The sequence below is a fragment of the Triturus cristatus genome, chromosome 8, assembly GCF_964204655.1.
Source record: "Triturus cristatus chromosome 8, aTriCri1.1, whole genome shotgun sequence".
Lineage (NCBI taxonomy): Eukaryota > Metazoa > Chordata > Amphibia > Caudata > Salamandridae > Triturus > Triturus cristatus.
In genome coordinates, this window is record NC_140591.1 from 742,230,540 (window position 1) to 742,256,387 (window position 25,848).

At 42.4% G+C, this 25,848-nt stretch overlaps 1 protein-coding gene across 5 annotated transcripts in view; it reads left to right on the forward strand.

Annotated features, from left to right (window-relative positions):
• The window catches only part of LOC146805001 (arylsulfatase D-like), a 439,444-nt gene that overhangs the window by 368,568 nt on the left and 45,028 nt on the right, over positions 1–25,848 (forward strand). The window lies entirely within an intron of this gene.

Below are 25,848 nucleotides of genomic sequence, written 5' to 3' on the forward strand. Positions count from 1 at the left end.
CCAGGGTATGTTCATTGGCCCCATTGCTGCTTCAGGGTACATTAGGCTGGTGCTCTGGACTGCAGGTGGCAGAGTTTCTCATAACCTGGAGCTGAAGGTTCTTGCCATGTCACTGAAATCATTAATATCCCAAATGACCGCACGTGCCCTTTACCCCAGTGACGTCACAAGAAGTGAAAGTACTAACACTAGCTCCCTCTTGAAATCTGAGAAGGCAGATACAAATCTTACAAAAAGTGTAAAACGGGGTACCATAAGGTCACAGCGCTGGTGACAATCTAGGCCATCGGTAAATCATGCATGGCACGCGCTGGGACCGCTCATGGGATCTTCGCAGCAGATAGATGAGCATATTCATGGTCTCTATAATTGCATTGGTCTAAGGGGTATTTTAGAATAGGAAGTAAACTATGCTGAAAATAGCAGCATTTTGGGCAAAAAACAGGAGTTTTCCAACTCTGAAGTTGTGAAGAGTTGATATGTATGGTTACTGTCCCCACAAAATGCCTGGCAATCAGTTCATTTGTAGGTTGTGCAGGCAGGGAATGCATCTCAACACCAGTGTGTTCTAGAGGCACTTAGATTCAGTATGGATTTTAAATGAGTCGCACCTTAAAAAGTTACTGAGTTCAGATTTGAGCACAATGGAATTCTTATCTGACAGATTGGCGTCCTTCATATCTCTCCAGCCTAGAAACTTTCTTCATTCTGGATTTCTGATCTGAGCTACAAATATATTTTATTACCAGGCCACGAAATAGCTCTAGCCCGTTGAAAGTAGTGAATGTGTAGCCTCCTCAAATAAGGTTGTATACAGATAGACAGGTAGTTTACTGACATTTTACAATACCTTAATGACTTACTTGACATTTCAGAGGTGTAATACCTCTTCTAACAAGCATTTGCAATGCAATAGGTCTCGCATTAATAAAAGTTTTAGCTATTGGCGTTGCACATTATAATGCAACGCCAATACCTCCAGCTTTCAGTAATACAAGACCTATTGCATTGCAAATGCTTGTTGTTATTTGGTATAAATCCGTTCAGCAGTTTTTGAGATATTAAGCCTCAAAAACCTGGTATATTTTACACCGTGAGGGATCCAGGAGGTCGGCAGACTTCAAGACTATGAACAGCAATATGGCAGCAGCCATCTTAGGACTCGGTACTTAGTCCCTTGTCCTCGAAAAAACCTCAAAAAAGATATGAGGAAAGGGTAACTATTCCATGCCCCCTTAGGCCTGGTGATGGGGTCCTAGAAGGAACCCCCCCCCCCAAGCCAAAAACATATTTTGTTTAAATTTGACACAAATTTGCAGTGGATCCGCAGCAAAATTGGAAAAAAAAGCATGGGATCCTGTGCTAAAAAAACAACTCGCCTGGGGTGGACCAGAGCCCGCGGGTGGCCCATACGAATGAAAGATGTGGAGGCGGACATGTGGCCAGCCTCATTGAGTCTTGAATAGGGCTTGGGCACCTGATCCGCCAGGGCTGCTTTGTTAATATTACGGAGAAGAGTGGGATGTGCAGACCCCATCCTTTAACCTTTTACATGGGGACCCCATGCCCCAGCCAAGATTTTTTTTTAAAGGAAAGGGGCTTGCGCCAACTTTTTGAGCCTTAAACAGACCCCGGGTGCCACATTCCCCTTTGCCGGTAATTTGAAAAAGGGGAGGGGAGTGCACGCCCCCTCTCTGTGGGTCTGCAAGAAGACCTGGTGACCCCATCCCCCAAGGCTAGTAATTTACTAAAGTGAGGGGGGTGCATGGGCCCCCTCTCAAAGCCCCAAAAAAACAGTGTCTCCTGGGTCGTTAAATCCATGACCCCGGGAGAGCTTACCATATTTTTTTAAAGCACTCCTAACTGGAGCGCGGCGTTTCTCAGCTGGAGAGCAGGGCCCCCCTTGTGGTTGGTTCTATGGCTGCACTTTGTAGCTTTAAAATGTTTCAAAAAAATATTCGAAGGTATGTTGATTTTATTTTAAAATAAAACTATGTCTAACTCTCACTTTTATCAAACATTGCACTGTGTGAATTATTGAAATATACATTTGAATATAATGTTTGGTAATTATTGGACAAAGCCATAGGCGTGCTTTTTTTTTTAATATGTTGACCCCTTCAGAAAACCAATAGGTGCATCTTTTAAATTTAGTGTTGTGACCCTTTGACAAAGTCAGTAGGTCTACTTTACTTTAAAATAGCACCTTGTATATTGTATATTTTATATTGTAACATCAGTGTCAGCTGTATGCGCCCGGTGCCAGCCCCTGTGTCCAACCTCCCAACCCTCACCAGCGGCAGGTGGGGTACAAGGCTTGGCCCCCGGCTAAGCCCTGCAGCCAGCCCCAAACAGTGAACAGCCAAAGGCCATGCACGGTGATGGGTTGACTGGGTTAGCTGCCAGTGGTGGGTTGGATGTAGGATTTGCACTGGGGCCATCTCTACACTGAGCGGGCCATGCTCGGCATGGGTTGACTGCTCCCGAGGATAGGACACAGGTCCTGGCCTCAAAGGCTGTGCACTTTGAGGGGTTGGCATACGTATGGTAAAATATTGCTTTACGTTAAAAAAATTAATTGAAAAAATAAGGAATAATGGGACGGTATAGGTAGGTGAAAACGTAAGGGAAGACGCATCATGTTAAATTAATAAAAAACAGTGAAATGAGTTTGTTACCTCAAGTAACTATAACTCGTGCACTAAAGTTACTATAACTCACGCCCCCTCCATGCACTGCTAACTACTTCCCATATTACATCACTCATGACATGTTCTAGGACATGTTTGATAATTTCACTGCAACACCTGAAATGACTTCATTGATGACAACACTGTGCGTGGTGGAGGGACAAGTTCTAGTTACTTTAGGAGATGAATTTTAGTGGAAAATAAAACTCATCAAAAACGTTTTTAATTTTTGTTGCAAAAAGATACTAGAATCAGTTTAATACAAGTCAGTTTAAGAAACAAAAGGTGCAGGATCTCGGAATGTGTAGAAATATACACTATTATAACCTTACTACATTTTCTATAATTACCTAAGGAGAGCAAAAAAAAAAAAAAAAAATGTTGCAGTAAATATTTTCTTCCTGCTAGCTGAAGAAAAAAAGCAATGTTTCATTTGTTCCTCAAACCTCTGCTTTAATTATTTTCTGTGACTTGACCTGCCTTTCCCCTGGGATGCTGGTTCTCACAAACAGCATTGTGAAATCCAAAGTCAACTGTAATAAGATATTACAGTTGAGTTCCTACGTCCAGATATATATATATACCGGGAGGCAGCAGTGGATGAAATGTTGTGTAACTCTCCCACAGTAAATCTATTGGCACAAGCGCTGAGTGGCAGTGCAAGCGGAGACTCCACCAATGTTATGGACATGTTTAGATAATTAGAGCAACTGATGAAGCACGAACAAGCCAAATGGTGGGAGCATAAATCTTTACAATGATATCTGGACGTAGGAAGAGTCCCCCGAGGCTTAAGGATAATGATTGCTCCAAGTTATGAGAACCCTAATCCCAATATGTTGGGGGAATGGGTTAAATGCAACCTTGAATCGTCTATAAATCTGATACAAATCCAAGTGAAATATGCAGAGTCGAACAGAATTGAGCTCCAGAAACAAATAGATGCTTTAGAAGAGGAAATTAACAAAATGGAACTAACAGATATCTCAACTAAAATGTGTGAAGAAATGATGGTAAGATTACGCAAAAAGAAGAGGAAACATTTTAAAACAGAAAAGCCTATAAATTCCTACATGACAACTCTGAGGGTGGACAAATATTCATTGTCCAGAAAGTATGATTCAATCACTGTTGCAGGTGCAAAATATACCAGCATGCAACAATCAAGTTCAAACACTGAGTTGCAAGGTACCACGTTAGCATCGGATTTAAGTTCTGCCATTGAAAGCGAGTCAGAATCAGAAACAACTAGACCTAAAACGATCCAACAGACACAGAAACTTTATTTTTTACGTCAGGTCAGATGGCAGACATTACGCCCAAGAACACCAAACAGAACAGGCAGGGGAGAAACAAAAAGCGACGTGAACGGAGAAATAAATGGCAATGACGAAAAAAACAAAAAGTAAATGACAGGCAGATTGAGACGCAAATAAATCAAACATCATCGGATGCCAAAACAATATTTAATCTGGCACAAATTGATTTAAATCAAGCAGAATACAGCTGTTATCATTGGGCTTATCCTTCTGTCTTGAAAGTAACTTTGATTACGCAAGAACTAGGATGGATGGCTACAAATGTGTACGCAAACTTAAACTTAAATACCATCTTTTAAGGAAAGCGAATAAAAATACAAATGCTCCGCCAGTGAAAATGTCTTCTCCAAACCCTACTTATATGGTAATTGCCGATGTGCAATTACTAAGGGATCTACAAGAACTATAGGACGAAAGTGGCAGACACATCTCTTCAGGTGAGGTCCTTAATCAGCCGACAGTAACATCACAGAGTTAAAAAAATCTATGACGGTCTTTACACCATTTAGACCAGAGTCAAACTTCCACCCATTTATGCTACATGACTCCATCTATGTATTTAACGAGCAAATGATAGAACAGATTGATAAATTGAACCACTGCATTCAAAGATCCAATTTGAAAATAAGCAATCATGGTCCTTTGATTATCAAACTACAAAAAAATAACCAAATCGTTATACGAAACACAAATAAAGGAGGCAAAATTGTTATCTGGCCCAAAACATATTACTTGGAGGAAGCTTTTAACCAACTAAACGGCCATGACTGTTACAAAAAAAGTAATGCCCAGACAATACAAACATTAAGAAATGAATATTATTCTAAATTGTTAGCATGGAAGAGTGCGGGACTTTTGAGTTTACAAGAATATAAATACCTCAAAAAGTATTATTCCGTTATGCCAGTAATTTATTTTATACCGAAGATTCATAAAAATCCATCTAAACCACCTGGGAGGCCAATAATTTCTGCCCGCAAAAGCCTGTTGGAGAATACTTCACGCTGTATAGACTACTTCCTACAAGAGCATTTTCAGGGACTGCCTTCTTATATTCAGGACACCAGTGACTTTTTGCTGTGAATTAATAATTTTGAATGGCAAGACAACTATCTTTTAATGATTTTAAAACACAAAGATGACATTAGAGCACTGGAGTTCTTTTTGGGCAATAGAGCAATATGGTTACATCAACACAGCAAACTGTTGATCAATAGGACTATTTTGTCTAGAATTTTTTTTTTTATGTTTCGTAACCACATTTTTCAACAAGTTTGAGGTATTGCTAAGGGGGCCAGCTTCTGTCCCAGCTATGCGTGTTTACACATGGGCTGGTGGGAGGAGCTGGTCCTCAGGGCAAACCATGGAGACATATTGGATGCACATGTAATGTTGTGGTTAAGGTTCATAGACAACCTTTTTGGGGTGTGAAGGGGTACAGAGGAAAGTGCACTTCAGTTTGTGTCAACAATCAGCAACAACAATGTCAACCTTAATTTACAGCAATGTTGAGCAATAAAACAGTACATTTTTTAGATGTATAGGTCAGTATAGTCAATAAAAAGATTGAGACAAAATTGTATCGTAAAGAAACTGCTGGTAACTCTATAGGAAATGAACCAGTTTCCATCCTAAGCATTTGATTCAGAGCATTCCCTGTGGCAGAATGCTTAGGATCAAAAGAATATGCAGCAATGACACTGACCTGAAGGAGGCTCAGCAGGATAGCAGATTAAGACTTTCGGCACGGGGATACTCTAAAAAAAAGATTGATGCAGCAGTCACCAAAACACAATCATATGATGCATCCAAGCTCCTGCTTACAAGGGCCAACAGTGATGCAATCTTTAACTCTACATGGGCACAAAATGAAGATCAGCAAACCAGGCTAATTGTCACATACAACACACAAGAGAAACTATTGAAAAATATGGTTGGGAGAAATTGGCCATTAGTACTGGATGTCTCTATCATTGGTCACCTTTTTTTTTTTTTTTTTGCATTTTTATATAGCGCGAACTCGACCCGAAGGTATTGGAGCGCTTTACATAGCACCGTATTTACATTACACATTCAGGCACGGGGAGATTAAGTGATTTGCCCAGAATCACAGGATGTGGACGCAACCTTGAGTCTCGAACCCTGGTTTCCTGCACCAGAGGCGACAGCGCAGCCGACGGACCACATCCTCTAATTGTAATGGGGAAATCGTCCATGGCAGCCATGTTTGAGTGGCAAAGGCAGTGTGAAGTACAAGCACAGGTTTTGTAAGCGGAAGCCATCTAATATATTTGGAGGAGCAAAGGATACTTAATTTTATTGGGGACATTTTCTCAAGCCAACAAGACCTACCAGAATCTCCCGGGTCCTGGGTCCAGAGCAGCGCATTGTCAGCGGGGTGCCAACGCTGTGTGTCTCCCCCGCCGCCAAACAACATCATTGGCCGCAGTTGGGGGAGACTACAGCTCCCGTGAGCCTTTGCGGTCCAGCCTACTTCCGCCCACCAGCGCGCCCGGAGGCGCTTCAAAAGCACCGGCTCCCTCGGTGGAGCGGGGGACATTTTCTCAAGCCTTCAAGCCAACAAGACCTACCAGAATCTCCCGGGTCCTGGGTCCAGAGCAGCGCGTTGTCAGCGGGGTGCCAACGTTGTGTGTCTCCCCCGCCGCCAAACAACACCATTGGCCGCAGTTGGGGGAGACTACAGCTCCCGTGAGCCTTTGCGGTCCAGCCTACTTCCGCCCACCAGCGCGCCTGGAGGCGCTTCAAAAGCACCGGCTCCCCCCGCGTCGCGGTACGCACGCGGGCGGCGCCGGGCTGAGCCCGGGCAGAGGGCCGGCCGTCTGTGGCCGTCAGGGGCCAGAGGAGGCCGGGCCGGGCCATATCTCTATCATCTGGCTCCAACCATCCCCTACGAAGGACAGAAGGTACTGTTGCTACTTGACATTGTGCCGTTCAAGTGATTCGGGGGTTTATATTGGATAGTTTACCAACCGGTACATCATGCCTAAACCTACCCTCCCCAAGCGTGTTCAAGGGGTTCGTGCATGTGTAACTAAACACCAACAAACTAAACCAAGAGCACCTGAGGGCAAACTCCCGACTGCAATAGACTTAATGCTCCAGAAAGCTATTGGTTGGGTCACCTCGGAAATTGAACTGACTGAGCGCCGTCTTTCCTTAACCCCTGATTTTCCATCTTTGGGGTCACCTGTCCATCCTATTGAGCTACATTCTAACGAAACACATACTAGCCAGATTTGTTCTCCATCGGATGCAATTACCCAAGATCTTATAATAGCACCCATGGTTACTGAGGGTTCTATTCCTATGCCCCCCAAAACAAGAAGAAAAAGGAAAGTTATAAGGGCTAGTAAAAAGAGTAGGAAGACTAAGGGGAGTCCTTTAAAGGGAACCATACATTCTAGTACTCAAACACTTCTCATTACTCCATCACCAACACTTTCCCAGGACACACCATATCCTTCTTGGGTACATACAGTGGTGATTAATATTGTTGACCAATGTAGGTCTATTATAAAAGAGGAGGTAGCCCCTATTTTAAAACTAGTCCAAAGCTTTACGAAAGTACATACTGACCCTCCCCGCAATTTTACGGCTAATACATTTAACGCTCAAAACGATGGGTTGCCTACACCTCAGATTCCATCTCTAGCCCCAGTGCCTGCCCAACGTAAAGCTGGACAAACTAAGGCAACTAAGGCCTGCATATCGACAGAGGGATCCCTTACAAATAATGGCACTAGAAGGCCCTCTTCTTATGTTCCCTACGTACAAGATCCATGTCCTAATAATCCCACTCCTTCAGTGCAGAATACTAACACTAGTGAGCTCACAGCTACTTCTACTCTGGCTCGTAAAAATCCTTTGGATAATAATACTGAGACTACTGTCACAAACTTGCCAACGATTAATCTTCCCCCAGCTGCATCCCCGTATGTGACCATATTGACTGGTGTCCCTGAACTTAAGGAGGGTATTAAGGAAAACCACCTAGACCTACGAAATACAGTTCTTTTTTGGTTGGCAAGACATAAACAATTCCCTTATGAGATGGCCAATGAGATCTTGATGGTGAGAAGGGTTGCATGGATAGGACCAATGGGGAAAAGCTTGAGGGGGGATTGTGTGGTTATTAATTTTAGATACCCGCAGACCAATCACAAAATCCTCGTTCATCCCACACTACCCTTAGGTCATCAAACTTCAATCAATGCATCCCCCCTTGAATTCTTCTATCCTCAGTTACCCTGGGTTCCTGTTCCTCATCGAACTGGCTCTATCGCCACAGACATAGGTCCATCCCAAAATATTTCACAGAAATTTAACTTGAACATCCCACCCTTTAGAATTCCTGTGTACAATCGATTTGCTCCGTTAGAGGACGTTGATTGACTGGTCGATTCGACTGACCTAATATTAGATAAAAGGGTTTTGACGTGCCCTCTGTTAATTGATGCCAACACCTTGACCAACTCCACCACAGGCACCATGTGTGCCCAGGTCCCTGGAATCATTCCAGCAAACACAAACCCTGCATACTTGGACACTACAACTAGTCCTATTCCTTCCTCTTTTTTATACACCACTCCCCAAAATATTCCTTCCCCCATTGACCCTTACCCTCTCAGAGCTATACCCATTGAGGTGACTTGCTACTCCTCTTCTCCCTCGCCTCCTGTCTCGCAACCAGAAAGAAAGAATATCCACCCAAATAACCAATTAAAAGTATTATCTTGGAATGTCGCGGGCATCGTAAATAAACTTGCTTGCCCTGACTGGAATCTTTTCATTAATCAGTACGATATCTGTCTGCTTCAGGAGACTTGGGTAAAAGAGGAATTCACAATAAAGGGCTTTCTCACAGTCAATAGCTTAGCCCTTGCGGGTCCTAGGGGAAGGCCATTTGCAGGGCTGTCTATTTTTATAGGGTCACATTTAGGATGTGTAATCTCTGAAATTACTACGCAAAGTATTGATTTGCAATGTATACAACTCACATTCCCTTCTGGGTCTACCCTTATTCTGGTTAACGTTTACTCCCGTCCTACCAAGTCAGGTAGTGAATCACCCACACTAGAAATCTTGGATAAATTTATCCAAACAGTAGCAGATAAGGGCATCCTGATTGTTGCTGGCGATTTTAATTGCCAGTTTGAGCCCTTACCGGGGCTCATTGATCCCATTACTAGAGAGGAGGATGAACAGTGGTCCATACCGGCCCTCCAAATTCCACCCATTAAGGCCTGGACACCTTTAGCCTTGCAAATAAACTCCTTAACACTCGCTAACTCACTGAGAGCCTGCAACGGACGTTTCCTGTCGGACCTAGAGGGGAATCACACTTTTAATCGACCTGGACAGACTTCACGTATTGATTATATCATGGTAGAGGCCAAAACATGGCCCAGGATTATGGATTTTGTGATTCACCCTCGACACGATAGCGATCATAATGCCTTAATCCTCGATCTGTCTTTAGTGACGGAGAATAGTTCTACACAAAATAGTGGGAAGCATAGACCCCTATTCCTCTCTGGTGACAGAAGACGGCTTAAGTGGCCGATGATTCTCAAATCCCCGGAAAAAATTTGTTCCGTCTATTCGGCCACATGCAAAGCCCTCGTACAAATATGTTACACCTTAGACCAGGACAGTGATAACAGGGAAAATTATGTACTTCAAATCCATACAGAGTTAGTTACAACATTGGGCAATTTTTTGAACCCAATAGTATCTAGGAAAAAGAAAACCCTGAAGGCCCTTTCCTGGTTTAATATCGAATGTAGGAGGGCTAAACTAGCTCTACTGGTTTCATTAAAATCTGGTGATAGGATAAGCGTGGCTATGAGGAGAACTGAATATAAGCAGGTCGTAAAAGTGGCCAAGCAGAACTGGGAAGATGATAAATGGGACGATATTAAAAGAGCTCTTATTAATAAAGATATGAGGGAATTCTGGGCAATCATTCAATCAGATACAAAGGAGGGCCAAGTGGCCGATGACCCTAATATCGCACCGAGCCAATGGATTGATCACTATCGGAGTTTATACGCTCCCTTGGCTCCGGCCACTGAGTCCTTACCTTTCCCTAACTCGAATGATGAACCCATTGACACCATAACCCTCAAGGAAGTAGAAAAGGCTGTAAATAGACTCCCAGTAGGAAAGGCGCCAGGTCTGGATAAAATCTCTGGGGACCTATATAAGCACCAACCTGAGGTTTGGATCCCCTATCTTTGTTCCCTTTACAATGCTATACTTCATGGTGCACCTTTTCCCAACACCTGGGCAGGTGCCGAGATATTCCCGGTTTTCAAGAAAGGCTCCCCACTCTTGCCAAACAACTACCGCCCGATTAGTTTAATCGATGTTAGCCAGAAGCTCTTTGCACGCATTATTCTAGACCGAGTGCAAGCCTGGATGGATGAAAAATCAATACTAACCCCATACCAGGCTGGCTTTAGAGAGAAGACATCCACGGTGGACCAACTTTTTCGTCTACAACTTCTATATTGGAAAACCGTGAGGGTAGAGGGTGGCAGCCTCTACCTTATCTTCGTCGATCTCAAAGCAGCTTTTGACTTAGTTCCCCGGCAAACTCTTTGGGCGGTTTTGGCTGAGATGGGGATGCCTGCCTGTTTACTTGGGATTATAAAACGGCTCCACAAAGACAATTTTGCCCAAGTAAGGTGTGGTAAGAGGGGCAATTTGACACCAAAGTTCCCTGTTAATCGGGGAGTTAGACAGGGATGTGTGCTGGCCCCAACTCTATTCTCCCTTTACACCAATGCATTGGTGGCCCACCTGAGGGGAGTTAAGGACATCGATGCCCCCAAACTTAACAACGAGCAGGTGGTGGCACTAATGTTTGCCGATGACACCCTTTTGGTGTCAAAATCCCCCATGGGGATACAGCGTGCCCTTGATAGTTTTTCCGAATTCTGTTCCCATAGAGGGCTCGAGGTTAATTCCTCAAAAACAAAATTTATGGTATGTAACCCGCCCCAAAAAAATGGCCCTAATCCTTCTCTTAATGGTGCTACATTGGACAGGGTTACTGTGTTTGAATACCTCGGCGTCACACTTTCGGATAGGATGGAATGGGGTCCTCAGTTAGCAAAAGCCAAATTACGACTCACGCAGACCTGTGGTGGGATCCTCAAAATGCACAGAGCATCTACCTCCAAACCCATAGAACCCATGATCGAGATATACAAAGCACAAGCACGGGGTGCAACTTTTTATGGGGTTGAACTTTGGGGGCACTCCCCAACTGGAGACATTGGTAGATTTGAGAATTCGTTTCTAAGGTCTTTATTGACCTTACCATCTAGCACACCACTTAACCCACTTAGAATGGACTTGGGAGTTAGGTCTATTCAAGAAGAAATTGCACTAAGGCCATTATTGTATTGGCGGAGGCTGTGGGCAACACCGGAGCTTGTGAATTATCAAAACGATCTAAAATCACTAATGGCCCTTTCTGGTCTAGCCAATATACCGTGGCTAGTATACATTAAAAGGGAGCTTATTAGATTGGGAATTTCTGCTCTATGGCATCACCCCGAGATAACTGCCCCTAAATTCTCTAGAGCTGAATTGGTTAATGCATTTTGGTTAAATAGTAAAAATATGATGCTAACCAATAATAAGCTAGGCCCATTGACTACGGATTTTTGTAATATTAAGGAGGAGTTTAAAATAGAACCTGCTCTAGATATTATTGAGCCAAATGTTTCTAGAAAGCTGTACATGCAATTCAGATATGGTACACTGCCCCTGAGAGCCTTCTCAGGAAAGTGGTCGATAGATAACCCTTCTGATTGCCCAACCTGTGGAGCTACAAGTGAAACTGATTTACATGTTCTTTTTTTCTGTCCCACATATAAATCAATCAGAAAACGTTGGCTCCTTCAACTTTGTAGGAATTTGGGCACTACACACTGTAAGGTTGCCTACAGAATCCTGAAGACTGATACATCATTACCTATAGTCTTCTCGGTATCACGCTACTGGCATGCTGTGTGGCGGAGGAGATGTTCCCTTCTTTCGTCCATTTCTTAGGCCCATCCAAATAGGTACTGATTTTAGGTTACCACTGTTTTTAGAACTATTTTAACTTATTACTGTTTCACTGTTTTAATGAATTGTTCATGAATTAATGTAATCGTTATTGTACATATTTTTATGAATTATAATAGTTATTTTTAACAATGTATGTTTTCTAGATATGATTATCTTTTATGGTCTATGACCGAAATAAAGATAACTTTGATTGCTAATGTAATTTTATGTAAGGAACAAATAGCAAGTGTTTACTTTGAATTTGGGGCAATACACTACAGCAGTCATGGATAGAGTGGTTGCACCTCCACCATTTTTGGCATCCCCAGGTACACCTCCAATTTTTTGGGAGTAGTGGCATGAGACTTTTGAATCATATCTTGAAGTAATAGATGATGAATCGCTCACGTCAAAGAAAAAGAAGGCACTGTTACTTTACAATCTCTGAACCAAAGGTAGGAACATTCTTAAGAATCTTCTGTTAGAAGTTGTGATGGTGCATGTAGGATCTGGGGAAGATGGCCATAATGGAGTGATGGATGAATATGCTTCTGATATATATACGTTAAAAAAGAGGTTCAAACCCAGGAAAAATCTGGTTTTGGAACGTCATAAGTTTCTACAATGTGCACAAGCACCATATGATCCTATGGATGATTTTGTGCCAGCTTTACGCAAGTTGGCAGTGACGTGCAATTATCGAGATCTCAAAGATGAGATCATTAAGGACCAGTTAATCAAGAAAACAAATAATCACAAGATCCAGGAAAGACTGTTGTCCACTGAAGATCCAAGTTTGGAAGCGGTATTAACTATTGCTGGAAGCATTGAGCATTCTGAGCACTGCATGAAGGAGATGAGCAAAGGTGTTTCAGAGCAGGAAGTCAAAGCAACAAGTAAAGAAGTCATCAAGAGGGCTGGCAAACCCCTGCTGGACAAAAACTTTTTTAAGTGGGTATCGGGTGGTGGCAGTCAACAAAGTGGCAAGACTGAGGTGTCATGTTTTAGGTGTGGGAGTAGGTTGCATGTAAGCTTGTACAAAAACTGCCCAGCTGCCAGGCAGAAGTGTTTTAGGTGTGGAAAAAAGGGTAATTTTTCAAGAACTTGAAGATCGTTTAGGAAGAATATTCATGACCCGGTGGTGAAGTGTATCGAAGGAGACACGTCTGAAGAGGATGAAAATGTAATATTAATGTTGTCTGACCCAGTTGTGGATGTTGTTGCTAATCACCTGGAATATGTGTGTGAGAGCAAGAGGAGAATAGCGCAGTTGCGCGATATTACTATTAACGGATCTAAAATAAGAGAAATGGCAGATTCCGGCTCACCTTTTACTTTGATTGGCGAGTCAGAATTTGACAAATTGAATATTGATCATCTCCAGGAGTCGCACATTAAAACCTTTGCTTATGGGGGCAAAAGGGTGGAGGTATTAGAAAAGTTGATGCAAGTTTGGGTTTTGAGAACAATGTTGCAAGTGGCACTGTGCATGTGGTCAAAGGATGGTTCAATCTTTTAGGCATGAATGAGCAAGGGGATCTGGATATAATTCTCAATCCCAATCATCCGGAGTTAGTATTATCGACACAACAGCTGTTAGAAGTGTGCAGTGGTGACATGTGCAATATGGTTGAGAATAAGTGGACTAATTCCTATCCTGAGGTGTGTACAGAACGACTTGGTGGTTTGAAAGGTTTCAAATACCGCATCATTTTGAATGATAAGGCAAAGCCAAGAGTGCCCAAGGTTGGGCACGTTCCTAAAAATTTGAGGAAGAACTTAAGGTGGAGTTAAAGAAACTGTGTGATTTGGACTTTATTCTACCCATTGAGAGTTCAGAGTGGTTGGCCCCAGTTGTAGTGGCCTGCAAATCAGATAAGTCATTGCGTTTGTGTGCATTTGCATGATCTGAATTTGAATATCTGGGTAGACCGGCAACCACTCCCCAACATCAATGAGGTGTTATCCACTTTAAATGGCGCTGTAATATTTACAATGCTTGACATGTCGGCAGCCTATTATCAGATAGAGTAGTGTTATGAGTCGAGACATTGAACTTTGTGATCCCCTGAAGGAGCATACCGATATAAGCGCATGCCATTTGGACTTGCCTCGGCATCTTCAGATTTCAAAGGTTGATGAACAATTTGTCTCTAAATGTGTCTGGTGTAGCATGTTTCCTGGATGATGTCTTGATTTATGGGAAAACTGTGAATGTGCACGATGCAAGAAGGTGTTGGACATTTTCAAGCGGTCAGGCTTAACCTTAAAGAAAGACAAGTGCAGGTTTTCATGTGATGGTGTGGATTATTTAGGTCACCAAGTGTCTAGCAAAGGTGCTGAACCCACGATGAAGATTTTAAGAGCAATTGAGCAAGCACTTGCACCCAGAAGCAAAGATCAGCTCCGGTCTTTTTTAGGATTGATCGAGTATTATGCAAAATTTGTTAAGAATTTTGCATCTAAAACTGCCAATTTACCAGATCTGTTAAAAAAATTACAAAGTACGTATGGGATGAGGTGCATGATACTGTGTTTAAGACAATTAAGAAGGACAATGTGTCTGCCAAACCGGTTAAACCATTTAACACTTGATCAGTGTATCATCACTACTGATGCCAGCAATCAGTTTAAGTGCGGTCCTGATGCAAAAAAGGGAGTGTTTCAATGAAGAAATTGTGGGGTTTGCATTGAGAGCACATCTGGGTGCGGAGCCAACTTATTCTACGATAGAGAAAGAGGCTCTTGGTTTATGGTGGGGTGTGCAGCATTTCAGAAACTTTGTTTGGGGAAGCCAGTTTGTGCTGCGCACTGACCATAAGACTCTCGTTGATTTGTTTTGTACTGTCAATAGTGGTAGAGCTACACCATGTATTGCCAAATGGCAGTACCGAATGCAAGAGTACCAGTACAAATTGCAGTATGTGCCTGGTGTACGGAGTTTTGCAGCAGATTGTCTTTCAAGGTTACCTGTGATTTAGGATGAAGACAGCTACAAGGGGGATGACAAGGATGTGGAATTTGTGTGTGCAGTGAGTGTAGTTACCCCGGGTGTGCTGAGTGAAAAAGAATGGCAAGCTGCAGCCTCATAAGATGAAGAGGTGCAAGAGGTAATTAAGTGTTTTATAAACGGTTGGCATAGGGCAGGAGATATGAGGGAGGATTTGATTCCGTATGGAAGAATGCAGATGAATTGCCCATTGTTAATGGGGTCTAATTGAGATGTGAACGATTGGTGGTTCTGAGGGCAATGAGGTTGAGAGTGCTGGAATCAGCACATAAAGGTCATATGGGGATGCATGCCATGAAACACCACGTGAGACAGGGTTTCTGGTGGCTAGGAATGGACAGGGCTGTGGAACATTGCGTGAGGGAGTGTGATGCATGTCTTTTGAGCGATAAGGCACAAGTTACTATGCCATCTCCTATTGTTCCTGTTGTCAGTAGTGGAATACCTTGGCACAAAGTGGTATTTGATGTGTCTGGTCCTTTTGGGGTTTTAGGCAGTTCGCCCAAATATATGTTGGTGTTGCTTGACCATACGTCTAAGTGGACTGAATTTAAATTTGTCAATAGTGTCAAATGTAGAGTAGTCATTCAAATCTTTCAGAACACATTCATGAGAGAGGGTTTTATGGAAGAATTAGGGACCGACATAATGGCCGTCAATAAGTGTCAAGTCAAATGAGTAGTGTTTTGCAGTGTTGTGGCATCAAACAAATACGAACATCACTGTACCATCCCCGCAGCAATGGACTTGTGGAGAGGGTGAATCGGGTGGTGAAAGATCAGCTTCAGTTAGCCTTGGTTAATGGCATAAATTGGAAAGATGCCGTGAGGGATATGCTGTGGGCTATTAGAACCACCCCACATGTTAGTACTGGTATGACTCCTTTTTGTCTGAGAGTCAGAGTGGCAGTTCACGGATGAACAGGGGGTGGATGAATAGAAAAGAATTGGGCATGGAGAAGGTATGTGGAGTTCTGGATGTGCGGAAATGCGTTCAGGAGAAGTATACTTTCAAAGGGAACAAGTGTTGGAAATGCAAAGTTCAAGTGGGTGATTATGTGAGGATAGTAAATCTCAGGCATATTCATAAGGGACAGTGAAGGTTTTCCTCACCATTTTGAGTAAAGGAAGTGCGAGAACAGGTTGCGGTTTTGGAAAACAAAAAAGTGTAGAACAAGAGCAACTTGGTGGTGGTGCCCAAATCCAGGGCTAAGTTGTGTGAGAAACAATGGCTATGGGGTTGCCTCAAGGTTCTGTGGTGTCTCCGGAAGGTCGCCCAACTTCAAGGGGAATAAAGCGTGTGCCACACAAGTATGATGATTACATGATGTGATGGTTGTTTTTAATGTTTTCACTATGGTATGGAGCTCATTTTTAGTCTCCATTTCATGCTCTTTGGCATTTGTGTTTGGTTTGTTCATTTTTACATGGTTCAACAGTGTGATTACTAGCGCTCTTGCGTTTTCTGTACAGATTCCAAGGTCCGTTTCATGCATATTTTGTAATTGTGATTATGCATTTTTTCCTGGAAGCTGTATCCACATTACTTTTGTATATACATTGATTTTGTAAGGAAGGGGGATATGTTGGGTCTTTGCGCCACTTTCCGATGCCGAGGTTACCGGCATTGGGGCATGGGTGGAAGCGGGATTTGAGGGCAGCCGGTTTGCGGTGACCAGGAGGCCGGTGCTGTTAGTGTGAATAAACCTTACCAATATATACCAGTGTTGCGTCCTTTCATGTGTCTACTGCTGAAATTGACATGTTCATAGCATACAAATACATAAACTTTTTTATGCCGCAATTACATTAACCAGTTTGAAACCAAAGGACAGTGCAAACCCGGATGGATGCATTGCAAGCGTTCTGCGGATGTCTTGGCACTGTTGAACTAGTGCGTCATGCATGTCAGGAATGAGATGCATTATAAGAATCCTTTTGATGACTCAGTGGTAGTGATCTAGCATTTATTGTACTTGGACAAATGACATGTAATGTCATCAATGTCAAAGAATGTGTGATGTCATATTCTGTGATGTCATCCGAGTCAAAGGGTATGTGATGGCACTTCCGCTACTTTTGCCATTTAACTGAATCAACACTTATGTCAGAAGCTTAGTATAGCTTGAGCTAGTTTTGCTTTGGCAACTAATGAAATATCTAAATAATACCCAGTGCGAAAAGACATCAACTTTTTTGTAAATGATGTGAGAAATGTCAAAGATTGCTTGATATTTGTCATGTCTGGTAGCCTTTCATCTGGTGAAAGTGGTAAAGAATGATCATAGCTAAAGTCAAATAGGTCAAAAAATTTGATGACTGGAGAATTTCTGAAAAAAAATTCTCTTATTTGCCCATATCAGAAGATAAAAGGCGGTGTTCTTTGGGTGGAAATGTACTAAAATGTGATGCAGTTCAGCACAAAAACCAAAGTTGCTGTTCTGCGTTGTGTTAAAGGGAGAGCGGAAAACAGTGCCATCCCTAACAGGGTATGGCACTATTTGTCTATCTGCAGTGCTGGCACACTTTAAGCTTCCATGCTCCAATGTGCATAGCCTTGTACCATAGAGTAAGGGTGTATACGTTCTGTCAAGCACAGGCTTTGTATTGGAAGGAGAGAATTAGCGTACAAAAACTGTGCTTTTATACTTACCCTACTTTGTATGTGTGAAACATTAAAGTTTGAAAACCATCGAGAAAAAAAATAATCTGTAACACCTGCCTCGAGAAGGCATAAGGTTTTGGCGCATAAACAGATCTATCAATGTTAGTAGATAGGGATTTGCAGCAAAACATATTAGTGGCATCATAGAAACGCCCATGTGCACCTATAGAATGCCCCCTTGACACAAAGTAGCACGTTTTACGGCATAGTGCTACTTTGATTAGCTTTGGCCAACTTTCCTATGCAAATCCTGATTTGCCTTTGTAAGTAAATATCAAAAGTAAAATAAACCCGTCACAAACATGGGCCAAATTACTTGGCAGCAGGTACTTGCATGCAGTATCTAAGGTCCGACAATTGGATATTTCTGTGTGAATAGCCGTTTTGATCTATATTTCCAAATGTTAAAGACTAATTATCGCAAGGAATGATTAAAAAATAATCGTTTTTCCTATTTAGCGTCTTCTGAAACAGCTTTAGTATCACTCATCTTCTAGGCAGGACTGGTGCTAAAGAAAGACCACTGTAGTCATCTGCCTTACAGAGCTATCCCAGATGGCCACAATCGGTAACCAGAATACACCAAATGGCCTCCATAATGGACTTGTTGCTAAGGGAAAGCATGTGTACACACCGGGGCTCCAAATCACCATGCACACCAGCTGCTCTTCAGGCTATATCTTCTAATATATTTGCAGGAATGTAGGCAAACCTAAAATATAAGTAATGAGCAATCTCGGGTAAAAGCCCTAAGTAAGTTTACAACATATTGTACAACATATATTAAAAAAGAGAAAAGACATCTGCTAAATACTATTTTTATCACACAACGGCAGTGTCCCAGACCAGTTCCGTCTTAGCTTTGCACCAATATGATTTCTCTCCATTTTAACAAATCTCTTTGAAAATGATAACTTCTGTATGCATACTTGTATGTATATCATATTCATTTAGTGCAAATCTAGCCTAAGGCAGTGAAGCATTGTACAGAGTCAAAGGTAAGTACACATTCAAAAAGTAGTTTGAGAGGAAGCTGGCTTGTGGAATAGTACTACATACTGATGTACTGTTCCTAAAGAGGTGCATCTTGAGTTTTTCCCTGACTTGTAGCAGTACTAGGGCGGTCCTAATGGTGATGGTGCTACTGATCATGGATGTGTAGATGAAAAGCGTCAGTCGATGTATTTACACTTCTTTGTCTCCAATCTAATGGTGTCTTTTATGTAGGAGAGCCCATAAAGAAGGTGGGTTTGTCACCGCATAGGTAGGAGTGCAGCTTGTGATTGCTTTGTAAATGATTTACCTGGTTCTGAAGATGGTGTGGGCTGGAAGTCAGTGGAGTTCCATCAGGATGATGGCAATGTGATCATGTGTTTTATAGGCCATCAATCGGGCATGCCGTGCTTGTAGTATTCCTTTGAGGGGGGCCAGTGTGGAGCTTGGGTGGACAGGAAATAAGGAGTTTTTTTCATCATACATATATGTGAGTACAATGGCTTGAACAGCAGTCCTGAAGCTGCTTCCTAGGAGAAATTGTCTCACTTTTTGCAGCAGTCCGAGCTGGTACCCAGGCCCGGACTGGGAACCAAAACCGGCCCTGGCAAAGTGCTCAGCCGGCCCCCTCAGGGCTTGGGGTGCCGCCGAGCTCTTTGCCAGGGCCGGTTTTCGACTGAATTTTTTACAGGGACGATTTTGCAGCCATGCTGCAAAAACGGCCCGGTAACAAAATCGGCCCCCAGGGGCCCAAAACCGGCCCACACCCGTGCGGCGCACCGGGGGATTGCCCGGTGCCCGCTACGGCCAGTCCGGCCCTGCTGGTACCAGGTTGTCTTAGTTTTCTTAGCAATCTATCCTTGGTGGTGTGGTTGGTATCCATGGTGAATCCAAGTGATTTAGCTTTGGGTGGAAGATTGGGTTTGAAGTGGTCAAGGTTCATGTCATTGAGCAAGGTTCGTACTATTTCTTGCATGTTGTTTACGGAAAATATTATAAAATCTGTCTTGGTGGGATTAAGCTTCAGGTAGGTTCTGGAAATCTAGATATGAATGAAGTGCAGGCAGAGGAGCGGAGGAGGCTGTCAAGTCGATTTGTGTCCGATAGGCATATTGGCAAATAGAGCCACAAAAAGTTCCACGCAGATGTCGAACCAACAAATGTAACAGTTCACTGTTATATATGTGTATTTAATAAGCTTTCAGGCATGACAGAACTCTTCCTTAGATACGACGGAACTATGGACAAGATGTACAAAGCCATTTTATAGTCACAAACTGAAGTGAAAATTAATTTAGTATATAGATCATATTGCAAAATGATTGCACAACTTATGACCACTTATTTAGGACTTGCCATAGGACTCTAAATTAGCAACAATGTGCGGTATGTATCTGAACTAACTACAAGACGCTGCATTGCACTATATGAAGCATCACAATAAATAGATTAATGTCTCTAATAAACATGTGGGGAGATGTGTGATCTGTCCTTTGTATATTGTACGAGAAACTAGGGAATGCAGACATGATCCTCGGGGAAATTGAATGTACAAGTTTTTACTCAAGGACTAGACAAATACATTGTTGGGAAGGGTCAGTCATAAGGTTTTTTTTTATGGCTGAATCAGATGTTTGTAAAATCGGTTTAAAGGTTATGTGAAAGCAAATTAAAAAGTCGTTACCGTGGATTAATCCATTGTCTAGACGTGGTAGAGTCAAGCAAAGTCTTAATGAGATGGCTGCAAAATAAAAAAAATTAAAAATCATGCTCAAGAAAGGATGATCCTCCTTAGCGAACACGTGTAGTGAAACCATAATCCACCTTAAGTTTTTAGATCTGAATTTAACATTGTTAAACGTTGTCATTTTCCAGCTAAGCTATTTCAAAATACTTTTATGAAGTCCCCATGGAACCCAGACTGATAGATTTCAAGTGCTCCTCCAATGGAGAAATGAGCAAAACATGACATTTGCTGTGGTGTCCTTTTATGTGAAATATTGTACATTCATCCCTGCTTGAAACGATAGTATTGACAGGCCAAACTGTTTCCCGAAAAGGCATCCCTTACACTCAATAGGGTAGCAAGACTTTGCACTTAAAGCTGCAAGAGACTTTAAGTTTGCAGTTACGGGGCTTCTCCTCTTCTCTTAGAATTGTTTTTTGATTCTTGATATTTTTAGGTGGTTAGTGGCAGATGTTTTGTCATAATTAGGGGGCATGATGAGGTATTTTCCTGTTCAAGTTCCCCTTTAGCGTAGCAAGGGTGTCATGGGCATAGTATAAGCAATGGAAATGAGCCTCCAAATTCCTAGCTGGACAGTAAAAAGTGGGTATATTTGGATGCAGTGGATCCCTCTCATGCCTGGGCCCAGACGCCACTGCACTTGTTGCTTTAATGATAGCTACGCCCCTGAATTCTACATTAGTCAACATTAACTTGTTTGTATTAATTTTTCAGTCACGGAAGTTGATGTCTGGTGTTTGCCTCAGAACTCTTTGTGATGGCCTGGCTGAGAATGAGCATTCATTGTGTGAGAAGGTGAAAATCTGCCTTCTTGTAAAGGGATGTTTGTTTGTCTGTACCTATTTTTAGACACGCTGGTCAAGCAAGTTGATTGTTTTTATATTAAGTCTTAGGGTGACTTCCATAGGAGGGTGGATGTTGTACAAATCTGCAGGAAACTGCTCTAATTAGATAATTGTATCAATATTAATTTTGAATATTTCACCTATGTATTGCACGTACCCTGGAGATTTGAAAAGGTTTGCACATTGTGGAACAGTCTGAGTTCTCACGTCAGTGCCAGTGATCTATAGATAACATAATGTGTATTTGTAAAGAGCTAATTCACCCTGAGGAGTTTCTTGGATGTTTGTTGTTACTCAACTCCATAGTAATTATTTTGTCAACTTCAGAATGATGAAAGGCGGAGTGGACCTTCCCAGATTCAAACCTGCTCTCATAAATTTAAATGCAGATCCCTGCAGGGAATGCATTAATCCAATGAAGCACTGGAGCCAGTGCTTGTCCATGAAACTGATGTTGTGTGTGGGTATATCATCTTTTTGTTCTAGAGGATGGGCTGACCTAGCATGCAACAATGTTTTCACAGCCGTTGGTTTGCGGAACATTCATGCTAGTAACAGATGATTCTCTATATAAAGTTCTACATCCAATGGAGTAAATTAATTTTATGATATTCCAAACTAAGGGTCACGTTAAAGTTCTTGTCATTAAGATACTGATGATATTTATGTTCATCATCTGACCCCCTTCCATATCATTTAAATATCAATGTATCTGCCCCAAAATATTACTTAGTTGGGTCAGTGTCCATCGCCACTCCAGGCATGCTGCCTCTTCATACAAACCCATGAATAGAATCTCTAAGAGAGCAAACCTGGAAATTATTGCTGTTCTGCATTCCCAATGGTACAGTTCAGCCTGATCTAAGAAAAGGTTATTCTCAATCTCAAATTTCATCAAATCCAATATCGCCCTTGAACGCTGAATGTTGCTGCAGCATTTCATATACAAGAAAAATCTAAGAGCTTCTAGTCCCTTACAGTGATCTATTGTGATATATAAACTAGATACATCCATTGTTAGAAGGAAATAGTCCTTTCCCCAAGATACACCCAAGATCTGATTCAGTAAGTCCTTAGTATCTCTAATAAAAGAAGGTAAAGTGGAAACTATAGGACCCAAAAAAATGTTAACATATTCTGAAACTCTTTCTGTATGTGAGGCCAACCCAAAAATAATAGGTCTTCCAGGTAGGATCTTGCCCCTGATATGTATCTTTGGAAAAAAATAAAACTGGTGTTCGTGAAGTACGAAAATTCATATTGTTCCTTTGTCAACAGATTTTTGTAAAAATGCATTTTCAATGTATCCTTAGATTTTCTTTTGAAATCCTGCAAGCCGCTAATTTCTACACATTTGTATTATCAGTAATATTCAATTGTCGTTTTCAAAGCCATAATATACATAAAACTTATAAGAATTGCACATCTGGGGAGTCCTGGGAAGTTTGGCTTGTGAGGATGCCACCATTATTTCTTAACCAGAAAGTCCTTCAGAATTCAAATTTGGTTCAAAACCATAATTCAGTCTTTGGGATTCAGTCTAGTGTGATTGATGACTGCGTGGCCCATGTACTCCATGCTCCCATGGAGGTAAAGCAACTTCCCAACAATGATTCCCCTAGGTTAGCTAAACTTGATAAAGGCTCTAGAAGGGACTCCTATGGGGGGGTTCAGAGTTGGGACCCAGGTGAAGAGACTCAGGAGAAAAGAGCACCAGATGCAGCTCAACTTTGTGAATTTTGCATACTGAGGAGCTAGGCAGACAGCATGAAAGAGCATTGCTACCCTCAGTGAAATGCATATCCTGCTGGAATGGTTGTGAGAGAGGCCCCCGGCAGACATGCAGGAGTGCTACCCCTTAAGGATGGAGGCTAGTGGGACTCGCTGGCCCCTCTGAAAAGGATGGGGCAGCAGGCTGGTGAACCAGGATGCCTGAGGGGCCAAAAGCTAGGACAAAGGCATCACCAGTAGGGTTGGGAAGCAAATAACTGGCTGACTTGGCCAGCATATACAGTCCATCCTGAAATAATTATTAGAGACTGGCTGGTATTGGGGATTGGACATCCTCCCCAGAAATAAATGTCTGAGGAGCAACTGAGAGCAGCCCTTAGTGGAGACACAGGACGACAGCTCCCACAAAAGTAGGTGGAACCCCTGACACTACCAAAAGCCACAGACAGGGCTCAATTAGGCAAACTGTGGGCCAGATACTCTGTTGACAAAATAAAAAGGCAGGTAAAGGGCACTCAGGATTGAATGATTGGGGATCTGTGTGTACAGGGAGCTGGGCCCATAATTGAGATTAACCAGTAATAATGAGCAGAGCAGTATACTGTCTCCCTAAATATAAGCAAGGACAGATAAAAGGGTAGCGGAGTACAGAGGTGAGGGCTGGTCCTTCTCGACTGAATCCCAGAGTCCTGGATTGGTATCCCATGATATGCAGCAAAGGATATTATGGAAATTGACTAAGTTTAAGGTTGAAAGGGCAAGGATACAGAACTGTTCTCGCACCCAGCTCGAAGGAGCAGAAGTGAAAATTGCAGGAGCCTTTTGATGTGGTGGGGGGGCCAACCTGCACTTATAAGGGATTTAAGAATGCTACAGAAAGAAAGGCACATGCCAAAATTTAGATCTGTCATGGACAGACCATAGTCAGGTATAGAAGTGGCCTCCCAGCTGCAGTGATTTAAGAAAGTCAGACAGCCTCGTGCAACCTGGGCCCTTGCCTCTCTACATGCAGACTCGAGAAGAAGTAAATATCAAAATCCTGCTCCAATAAGGAACATCCAAAATATTTGAAGGACCAACCTGCCTCATCAAGCAGACAGATGGAGACACAAATGATTTGAAAGATCTAAACCCTAAAGAGGATAAACCTAGAACCAAATGCTTTGTGAAAGAGTTCTTTCAAGAGATACATTTGGCAGTTAGAATCCATATGAAAGAAGCCCTGAAGTAGGTGAGCAAGGATACAGAGGAACTAATACATTGGTCAACATAGTGGAGACCATGATGGATGAAAAAAACGATGAACTGGAAGATTATAAAGCACATTTAATGATGCTGGATGCTCATGTCATCCACTTAAAGAGTTACAAGTAGACTTAGAAAACTGCTCCAGACCAATCAACATTTGCATCAGAGGAGTGCCCAAGAGGATGGAGGGCAAATACACAAAGTTGCAGTGCCTTTTTAAGGCCTTCTTGGAGAGGTCGCGGGAGAGCTCATCCAAATTCAGAGTTCACAGGATGGTATAGGAAAGCTCTGGATAGTGAGACTGCTGGATATCCTGGCATGGGCACTCCATTTCAACAACATAGATCAGGTTTTTGCAGGGAGCTGTGAAAGAGTTCAATGTCTTACAAAGGTGCAAATTATAGTTCCTCATGATCGCCTGGTAATCACACTACAAAAAATGCGAGGTTTAGTCCTGTGACATAATTTCTGAAAAGTCCTGAAGTCAGATAAACATGGGGCACCCCTTCAGTATCATCTTAGACTAGCAGGAGAAGCAATGGCCAACAAAAGTTCTTACAGAGTCCTGCACCACAGAGTCCTGCACCATCTAGAAAATAAGCCTACGAAAGAGTGACGAGTGAAACTAGTGGCCGGACCGGTCAGATCCCAGAATCAAGTAAAGATGTTAGAATCAACACAGCCGGGCCCCAGAAAGTCAACTCAGAGCTGCCCAGGAGCACAGTAGATGCACCAGGCTCTGAAGATGGACAGAGGCAAAGCCTACCAGAACAGGAAATGTTAGATGCTTGAACTGATATATAAAACATATGAAATGAAGGGAGGTTAAGAGGTGTGAAAATCTTACATTGCTAAGAATAAACCATGTGGCAGGACAGGCCAACTGGGGCCAACACAAGTATATCCACTCTTATATTATAGTACACAGCTGTGAGACAGTCATCATATTTAGCACAAATGACATTAGAAAATTGCTGTTAAAATTCTGAGTCAGGACTGGATTAAGAAGAGGGGACTTACTTTGGGTGAGAGCCAGACTACTCTACCATACCGCTGGGGCAATTGATACCGTAAATGACACAATGGAACATAACACACCATCTCATACAACATGCATGTATAGTTAAAACATAGGCTTAGACTTACTATTACAACATATAATGTCAGATGCTAGAACAGGTAGAATGCTGCATTAACTCTCTATTAGACATGGATATTGGATAATTCTGGAGACCCCTCTCCTGGCAACCGATTAGAGCCGCCTTAGATCCAAGGAATTTCCACATCAGTTCTTTTCATTTGTTATGAAAGCAGTGGGAGTAGGCATACTGGTGTACTGCACGTCCACCTCCACCTTCCATGTAGAAGTGCAATTGAAAGATTGGGTGCAAAGATAGATGGCAGTTAGAGGGGCACAAGGTGGCAGATGGTTGATCCTCACATCAATCTACAGCCCTAATCAGGGAGAGACCCCATTTCTTAGTGGAGGTAAGAAGTTGGACCTATTGCAATCGGG